The 9,313-nt window shown below is 47.3% G+C and overlaps 1 pseudogene; it reads right to left on the minus strand.

The window, feature by feature from the left end:
* Positions 1–7,537: 7,537 nt before the first annotated feature.
* Positions 7,538–8,175, minus strand: LOC144146480 (uncharacterized; annotated as a pseudogene).
* Between the last annotated feature and the right edge of the window lie 1,138 nt (positions 8,176–9,313).

The following is a 9,313-nucleotide window of genomic DNA, read 5'->3' on the forward strand; positions in this document are numbered from 1 at the left end:
TGTTCTGTTTTAGTAGGTTCTGACTTTGGTTTTTTCGTTGCACCTCTACCAGCAGATCGCCAGAGGCTAGTTTCTTAGCTTGGTAATCCCGGCCGACAACGCTTTTAAGGCACTTTGCAATGAGGAAGACAGATTTTTTAGCGAGTGGTGCATTTTCATCTTCAGAGTGGATAACCAGGTATTTTGTGAAAGTTTCACCTTGGGAGACTGGTTTCAGTTGTGTTACCTCGGTGCGGCCCCTTTTAGAAGGCCGATCAGTTTTTTGTGGGGGGATAGAAAAAGCCATATGAGCATGGAATCAATTCGGCGGCAGAGCCGGTCGCCCACCACCGAGCCCAACAAGGGAACGTGACGTTAAAGTACACGCTAACCGTTACCCTGCCCCTATAACCCTATACTTGGTACCAAGGTTGATATCCTTGCACAGGTTGATAACCCTTGCCGCCAGGAAAAATGTAGAAATCAGGAAGGAAGGAGATGACAGGACAGGGGTAGGAGAGGAGATAGGAAAGTGAAAGAGTGGAGAGAAAGAGAGGAAAAGGCGACTGGCTGATTCCCCCCGGGCGGGTCAGACCGGGGGTACCGTCTGCGAGAAGCGGGGGCAAAAGTGGAGTGTTGCCGCTGCTGGGGGGCCGTAAAGGTCCAAAACAACCCCAACTTTGGCTCAGCCACCAGGTTCCCCTTTTCCCCGGACACGGCAAAGCCACGCACAGCCGGGACGTGGGTGGGTCCAACCCACATGTGCTCGGGTCCGTGGTGTTGCAAGACACCAAGTGCCTACGGAAGTAGGCACCCCTGCGGAGCTCGGGACCGTGGTGGCGCTACTCACCAAAACACCTTGAGTACACAAGGTGCCCCCTGCGGGGAACAGCCTTGGTACAGTTGTTTGGAGAAACATTCTCAGCTGCTGTGATGAGGAGCTTCCGCACACTGTCAACCTTGAAGTCAGTGTTCAGCCTAGCAACTTCACCTTTCATCTGCACCCAGATCAGCTCGATGGGGTTAAACTTGCAGTGGTGTGGTGGCAACCTCAGAACGACACACCCAGCCTTTTCTGCTGCGACATAAACTCTGAACTTCACAAACTGGTCTTTCACCGGTGCCACCAGTTCAAGAAACGTTTATTTATTTTATTAAACGTTTATTTCTCTCTCTCTCCTTTGTCATCGTTGCATCACACGGTATACCTTTTGATGTCAGCCAGGCTAGTATGTCAGGCTTGCGTGAGGACATGGTTAGGACAGTCTCCAGGCGCCTGGAGTGGTAGGATGCATTGTCAATGACAACACTACCCTGGGGCAGCTTCGTGAGAACAGACCAAGCCTCAAAATGCTCGCCGTCCATTTCCTCGTGATAGTCTCCTGACTTCGTTCCTTTAAAGACGGACAGAGAGCCGTCAACAAAGCCATCCTCATTGCCAATGTGGGTGACTATCAGCCACGCTCCTCTTCTGGATGGCTGTTTGAGCCCAGTTGCAAACCACGCTGGAAAGCATCCTGAGGCGATTTCACTGTCTCGTCCCTTTAAGCCTTCGTCATGGTGTGGCCAGTGTTTACCCAAGTTTTGTCTGTGTAGAAGACCTTGCGGTGCTGCTGCCTGTACTCAGCGATCTGACAAAGGTAGCTCTGCCGCCAAATCAGCATGTCCTGACGTTCGATCATCGAGTTTCGTTCGCATTTCTTGAAGACAAAGCCGATATTGCTCAGGAGGCGGTGGATGGTCCACGTTCGAAGGCTACTCCTCCAAAATTCTTCCGCAATGTTCTGTGCAGTAGGAGGCTCGTTGCGCCGGAAGAGATCATGCACAATGTTTCTCAGCGCGCACAAAGTGAAGCCGTCGTACATCGCAGTGCGGGGTGTGCGGTTCTTGCTTCCGGGCCTTTTCCGCGAAGGTGTTGTCAGCTTCCCGCACGTCGCCTTCGCTTGGGAAACTCGCACCGGTGTACTCACTTGTCGTGCGGCAAGTTTCTGTCGTGCCAACATGCGGGTGCACCTCTTGCAGCTTCATGTAGACGTTCAAAACTGTATGCTGAATGTGGCGACAAAGAACAATGCTGCTGCAGTTTTTCCTGTACAGATGCTTCGGTGTTGATCGGCTCTTTGGGTGAGGCGAACTCGCCCCAGACTGCAAACGCGACGAAGAATCTGGAGTCGAAGAAACAGTAACAAATGTGGCTGCAGGTGGAACTGTGTGGTCATGCTCCGTCAAAAAATCCACCTCGTACGAGACGTCCGTGTTGGAGAATGAGATTGGGGAAAATGTGTGGACAAAAATAGAATGCGCAAAGCAAAAAGGCCACTATACGCTAATACTTCGTAATTTCAAAGCTGGTGAATAATGCATACGTGTGTAAAATACAACATGTAAGCCATAAAAAGTAAACTGAACTTTGTTATTCTTTCTTAATAAGGTTCTGTTTTGTCATTTTTGCACCGGGTTTTGACTGCGAATGGCAATTTTTGATATCTTTACATTTTGATACCTGTTAGTTGTGGTAATGCATCCCACATTAAAATTTTAAAATCGCATGAACATTATTCAGTGTACTTGTTTTGTTTTGGGGGTTCTTTTGTTTTGTGCTTCCAAAGATATTCGCAGTAACACACTCTTTGCGCCGAGTGGAGGAACAGCCAGGTGCTTGTGATGAAGTGCAAGGGCAACTCCGTTGCCGTTCTTAAGTTGTAACCGAGTATAAGAAAGATGCAATGCCTGCCAACCTTTTTATTTCCTATTTTTGCAGCTAGTTTTAACTGTGTATTAGTAACTGTTGAAAATGGTGTCCAGTCTTATCATTCACCCTCAACCATGATATGAACTCATGCATGCATCCAAGCTTACAATACCGGCTTCCTACAAGAATATCAACAAATTTAATCGATTTGGCTTTCATATCGTAAATTAGTTATACCTTTACAAAGCAGTACTATTTATTTTCTTGTGTACAATATCCATATCAGTGAAACCATTTGAAGCAGTGGGCACAACCAGCCATTTTGATTGCTCTTTTGTCTTCTTTGCAGTCACCACATAGCCACATTCTATTTTTCCTCTTGATTGTCAGTGCAAAGTAATGTTGCAACATTCAAACTTAACTGAACCATTGACAGGCCTTGCAAATCCTTATAAAATTGATTGTATACATTATGAGGCAACATAGCATAGTAGCATTTGAAAATTTGTGAGAGCAACAAGCTTGCTGAAGTGAATTTGCTGCACAGATGAATTTTACCCTAATGTTTACCTGTAAACGTCGGCAGCTGCCAGGCATCATTAGAAAAGTAAGCCGCAGTTGCCGCAACCGAACTCTGTGGTCCAGCAGTGTACTTGGCGGTAGCTCAGGTTGTGCCTGAACATTGGGTTCTTCTATTATATATCCATCATTTAGGACCTTGCAGCAGGTGTCTTCTCAACAATATCAGTCGTAAGCACTGAAATTGAAAGCAGGACATAAGGCATTGAGGCTTTGTTACACTGTGGATTTTTTTCCTCTGCACCGGCTTGTCCTTTGGGCATCCCCTTGGCTGTACAAGTGGAAGCGTGAGCTGCTGTTTGCGAGACCCTGCTGCAGTTAATGCTTGGCTGACAATGAGGTGCTTGGTCGCACATCAAGGACAGTCTCTTCAGTGTCGCATAGATCGAGAGAAGAGAAGCTTGCGACACTCTGCAAGCCAGTGTTATTTTGGTTGCACAAATCATCTTGCAGCTGCTTGCTTGTGATGTCTCTTGCTCTGAAATGTCCTTCCGGCCTTACATCAACACTGGTGCAAACAAATGTCAAGGATGCATCTGTAAGCTTGCTTGCAGATAGATCCTCCAAGGCTTGCAGGAAAAACATCTCGGGAGCAGTCAGCTGAGTTATCTGCAGTTGCCTTCAATATTCACATGGCAGGGGTGAACCGTTTGTTACGGTTCATTTTGCTGAATGCTGGTCCTGAAATGTCCGCAGACGCAGAGGAAAGGTTATGACTTGAACCAGTGGTCTCTCACTACCTTGGGCAGGTCAGGTTCACCCCCCATACTTGGCATACGGTCACAATGTGGAGACAAAGAAGTCCCAGGTCTGGAATATCTGTTGCAGATGCACTTGTGTGGTGATGATGATGGTTGGTTGTTAATGGCGCAAGGCCAACTAGGGCAAAGAGCGCCAAAAGGTTAAATATGAGAGGTGAGAACGTAGACACTGAGATCAGTAAGCAAGAACAATAGTAAAATCAATAAAAGACAGTGAGGATGGCTGGTGTAAAAGGCCAGGTTGTGATGGTGCGTGGCATGAAATAAAGCTTTAAAAAACTACACGTGATAGGAAATGAGATGTAAAAACTTGATGTCACTGAGAAACTTAAAAGTGCGTTGCACAGGAATCACGGGATCATCCGCTAGAAAGAGTGCTGGGTGTAGTGGAATGTGTTGTCTGTAGAGTTGAGGGAAGTGCTTGCGTCTTGTTGTCTGGAGTGCTTTGCATGTAATGAGGATGTGAAGTACGGATAGGCCCTCCCACACCTGCTACACAGGGGTCTTGGAGATCCAGTGAGCAGATGGGAGTGTGTCGCGTGTGTGTGGCCTATCCGTAATCTAGCTAGGGCAACTTCAATGAATCTGTTGTGTGAGTCACTACAGTCGAACCCCGCTACAACGAACGCCGCTTCAACGAAATTTCCGCTTCAACGAAATATTTCCAATTCCCCGTCAGCCAGCCACAGAAGTCCATGCAACAAAGTCCTCTCCACAACGAACCATTTGTCAAGCTTGCTTTCGCTTCAACGAAATTTTCGATGATTTGGGCTGGGTTTGAACAATTATTTTACAATAAAATAAGCATATCGCCAGCTATCTGTAACTTTTAATACATTCAGGACGCTTAGTTTCACCGAAAACATGCGCGGTGCGACCACACCGCCACAAAAAAAAAAAAAAAAACCTCATAGGCGGACGCCATTGTTTGATGGTGATAACGATGTGGTTGGCCGTCTTTACATGAGGCGCAGCCATGAGGCGCACGCCCGGTTCGCCAAGCCGGAGCTACAGCCAATCCGTATCCAGTTGAAATCGCACAAATGTGCTCCGCTGCTGGCGCGGCGCCGTCATGTATGCGTTGTGAGCAGCTGTCCTTGCCGTTTTCCTTCTACCATTCTTAATAGCCAAGAGCAAAAATCATGTTTGCGTGTTTGGTCTTGAAGCCAAGTCATCCTATCTTAGTCATGAGCGCGCAGTTGGGTTAAATGCAAGCGCGCGCGTCTAACCTGCCAAGGTCAGTAGCTGCCGCGCCGTGTCAGATGATAAGATAACGGCACTGCTCCTGCTACAAGTGAGAGGGGGGCTTCCGACGGCCTAGCAGCTATCTGCAAGTAATCAGCTCGGTGGACACGCCTTGTTGTACAGCAATACGTTTCGCGCCTGCATTTCTTCACCCCACTCCGCAACGCGTTCTTCGCGTGCAGTGAAAGAACAGATAACCATTGGTATGTTTGTTATCCGAATAAACATGACGTTATTGCGCGTCACTCCTTTTTCTAAACATTGTATTATGCTGCCAATGATGCGGAAGCATACGGGGCTATTTTTCTGGCCTTTCCGTGGTGTGTTGCGGCAGATTTCGCCTCAACGAATTTTCGCTTCAACGAAATTTTTCGCACGTCCCGTCAATTTCGTTGTAGCGGGATTCGACTGTAGTGTATTGTCCTAAGTGTGGCTTTATTATGTGTAACTTGTTGTCTGTCTGTGTATTCCAGTCGGCTTGCCATGTTTTGCGAAGGTGTTGTCGGATGTGTGGCTTGAGGTCAGTGTAGGGTACTGTTGTTATGTCCACTGTGTTTGCAAGTGCAGCAGCGGCGGCCATTTCATCTGTGGTCTCATTCCCCGCGATTCCAGCATGGCCTGGAACCCAGCACAGGATTAGTTGAAAATTATTTGCATATATAGACATTATGAAATTAAAGACAAGATTGACAATGTGGTTTTTCCTGGGTCTGTGTGAAGACAATGCACGCACAACGCTCAAAGAGTCTGTGAAGATGACGGACTTAGGAATTTGTTTTTTAAGAATGTGCTGAACGATGAGTAAGATGCCATATGCTTCTGCAGAGAAAATAGTGGTGTGTACACTCATGGTTCTGCAAGCAATAAAGTTGGGACCATGAGCGGCGCACGACACTGTAGTTGAAGTTTTCGAGGCATCGCTATAGAATTCGGCACATTTATATTTATCCCGAAGTGACAAGAAATGCTGCAGAATCGCAGCTCTCGGAACCCTGTTTTTATCTATTTTCATAAAAGAAACATCACAACAAACAGGCTGCAGTTGCCATGGTGGTATAACGTCACAAAATGATGATGATGTACAGACATCTAAAAACCCAACGGAAATACCTGAAGCTTCCTCTCTCACCCTTAGAGAGTAGGGCAAAGGAACAGATGGACGATTTGAAAATAGCTGTTAACACGGTGTGCCATGCGTTGCCCAAGCTCGATGCCACAGCATAGGTGGACAAATCTGCCTTCCTTACTTCAGGCATCTGTTTTTTGGTAATGTTTACCTCTTTGATGATAGCAGTGTAGGTGTATGGAGTGAGATCTTTGGCACACAACGCTTGTAGCTTGCATGATACGTGTAAAACGTCTTTAGGATGCTTGCATGATGCCTACTTTCCTGTGTCTTTCTGCTTGACACCTTCATTATTCCTCTAAGGGCTTCGTGCAGTGTGACCGATGATGACAAAATTTGTTTGATTTTTCCAGCAACTCGACTGTTTATGGTATTGTTACCGGCAGTAAACTCTGTCACAGAGATGTCGTGGCCATGTGTGGATTGCACACCCAACATTTCTTACAGTAGCTTTGAGCATTTTCATTGGCAAACCTCAAGAAGTCTGCTGGCCTGTTAAAATGCATCGGGTTTCTATTATTTCTTATTTCTATTTCAGCTCCTGAGTGGACACCAGGAGAAACTTCTCTTACGTTGGCCCTTTCAAGAAGTTTAAGAACAAGACGCTTTTTAAGCAGGTTTCCCTGGTTTAAGCGACTTTCCAGTACTTTAAGCAGGTTTAAGCGACTTTCCAGTACTTGTGAGGGTTCAATAGTACACCTCTGAAAGCAAACTCCCCCTTTGGATGGTCCTCGGCGGAGTCTCGGACGTCAATCTGAGGAGCAATGTCCCGCAGGTATTGGTTGTACCCAGACACACTGTCAGCGGTAGTGTGGACATTCCGGTTGGATCTCATCACATGCACCACGCGGAGAAAGCCCTGTAGAGCACCCAGACGTTCGGCCATGATGATGACATGTCTGAGGGTGTTATATGCGTAGGCCTCCCTGTCAAACTCGTCCCCCATGACACACTGTTGTAAATGCGTTGCAGCCGGTTCCAGCTCCTTGAGGATGTCATTGGCCCAATGTGGGTACGGCCGTCTGCTCCTTACCCTGACGTCATTGCTGACAATGGTCTTGCACACCTCTTGGAGCTTTGACCATCCGTACGACGGCAGGAGGCGCGCCACACGTATCCACCCTGCAGGTAAGACAGGAGCTATACCCAGCTCGTTTAGCCCTCCTTGCGGTGCTGCTGGCGTTCTTTGCGCTCAGCTCGCCGATCGGCACACCTATTCTCTTTTTCTTTTTCCAGCTCTTCCCTTTGAGCTGCTCACTCTGCATATAAATAGCACACATTTGGTTTAAAAAATTATTGCATCTGCTGTATATGACTTTTACTAGCGTGAAGTTGCGTTTTCTTGACCTCAGCTGGCCTTTTCGTGCTTTGCCGACTGTCTGAACTGCTCGCCGGAGTACTGGAGCATTCAGGTGAAGTTGAGGGTACATCAGCTTAGCTGTCAGAGCTTGATGAAGTTGCCTTGTACGTCGCTCTGTGAGTCTTCGCTCGAGGCTGTCATCATTGCTTTCAATTTTTGCGCATTTCATCGTCGAATGGGATGGGGAAAGGTGGAGCACCTGACTTTTGTTAGTATCGCACGCTTTTTTCTTCTGCCTCCTTATCATTTTTAAGCGATTTTCACATTGCTGTAGCATTTTATTGCATCCAAGCACATCAGCACAACGTCGCGTGTCTCGGCGATCGTTACGGTGGGTATACAGCTGTCGTGTGTTGCCTAACCCGACACAGTCGCATTTTTTCACACTAGACGCGGAGATGAAGCCCTGGATAGGAGAGCCTCGGAAGCGCATGCTGCACTTCACAGTAGCATTTTTCATCAGGAATGGGATCCGTGGGTCTGTCCTCATTCTAAAGGTGAATGCCGCTGAGACAATTCTAAAGGTCATTGGACATCTAGAACCCCGTTGTAAGTACTGCCAGGTTGCAAGGTGTGCCTCTGCCCCACTGACAGGAGAGTTCTACATCGCAGAACAACTCGAGCAACCAGATCCATCATTCGCATACCAGGTTGGCCCCCGGTGGCCCCCGGCTGTCGAGGTCACGAGGATCTACCGGTTTGCCCACGTCCGATACAACCTGGCCATCAAGGATGAGTAGCAGCCAGCGTCAAGTCATAATGACCTCTCTCGATGTCAGAAAACTCCAATGTGTTTTCACGTGTGGGGGCCAGTTCAACAGCGTACACGGGCGCTACCACGGAATGAGATGTGTTCGGCTTGATGTATCCTCCAGCAGAAGTTTGGTCCAAGTGCCGCACATGGTACTGCAGAGCATGTTTTGGATGCATCAGTGTAGAATTCTGTGCATTGATATTTGTGTTGCAGACTTAGGCAGTGTTGTATGAGGACCTGAGGGGCTCGGGTTCTTATCAATCTTAACAAATGACAAGTCGCATGACACGGGTAGAAGTTTTGAGGTGCAATAAAATCCGTAAAAGCAGTTTTCTGAGTGTCCGTGAAAAATATTCCCAACTCAGGCCTCAGATCTAGCTGTAAAAAAAGGTTGGGGCAGTGAGGGGCGTTTTAAAAACAAGTTTGCGGTAGTGTGATCGCCAAGTATGGTGTTTCAGGGGTGCTGAGGTAGCGAGGCCACTTTAACGGCATACAAGAGTGCACTGAATTTTGCTGGTAATCTAGGGACCACATGTCAGACTCCACATAAAGACTTTTAACGGGACTCGTACGGAAAGCACCTGTAGCTAGCCGGAGTCATAGGTGGTAAATAGCATTGAGCATCTTGAAGGCTGTTGTTGATGCCGACTGATACACAATGCTTGCATAGTCGATTTTGGAGATAATTAGGCTACGGAATATTCTCCGTAAGCATGTCTTGTCGGTGCCATAGGACTGGTGTGATAAATAAGTATGTTTAAGGATTGCATGCACTTCATTTTGAGTTGCTGGATATGTGGAATGAAAGTGAGCTTTT

The sequence above is a fragment of the Haemaphysalis longicornis genome, unplaced genomic scaffold (assembly GCF_048455015.1).
Source record: "Haemaphysalis longicornis isolate Haplotype H1 unplaced genomic scaffold, Haemaphysalis longicornis Haplotype H1 scaffold_7, whole genome shotgun sequence".
Lineage (NCBI taxonomy): Eukaryota > Metazoa > Arthropoda > Arachnida > Ixodida > Ixodidae > Haemaphysalis > Haemaphysalis longicornis.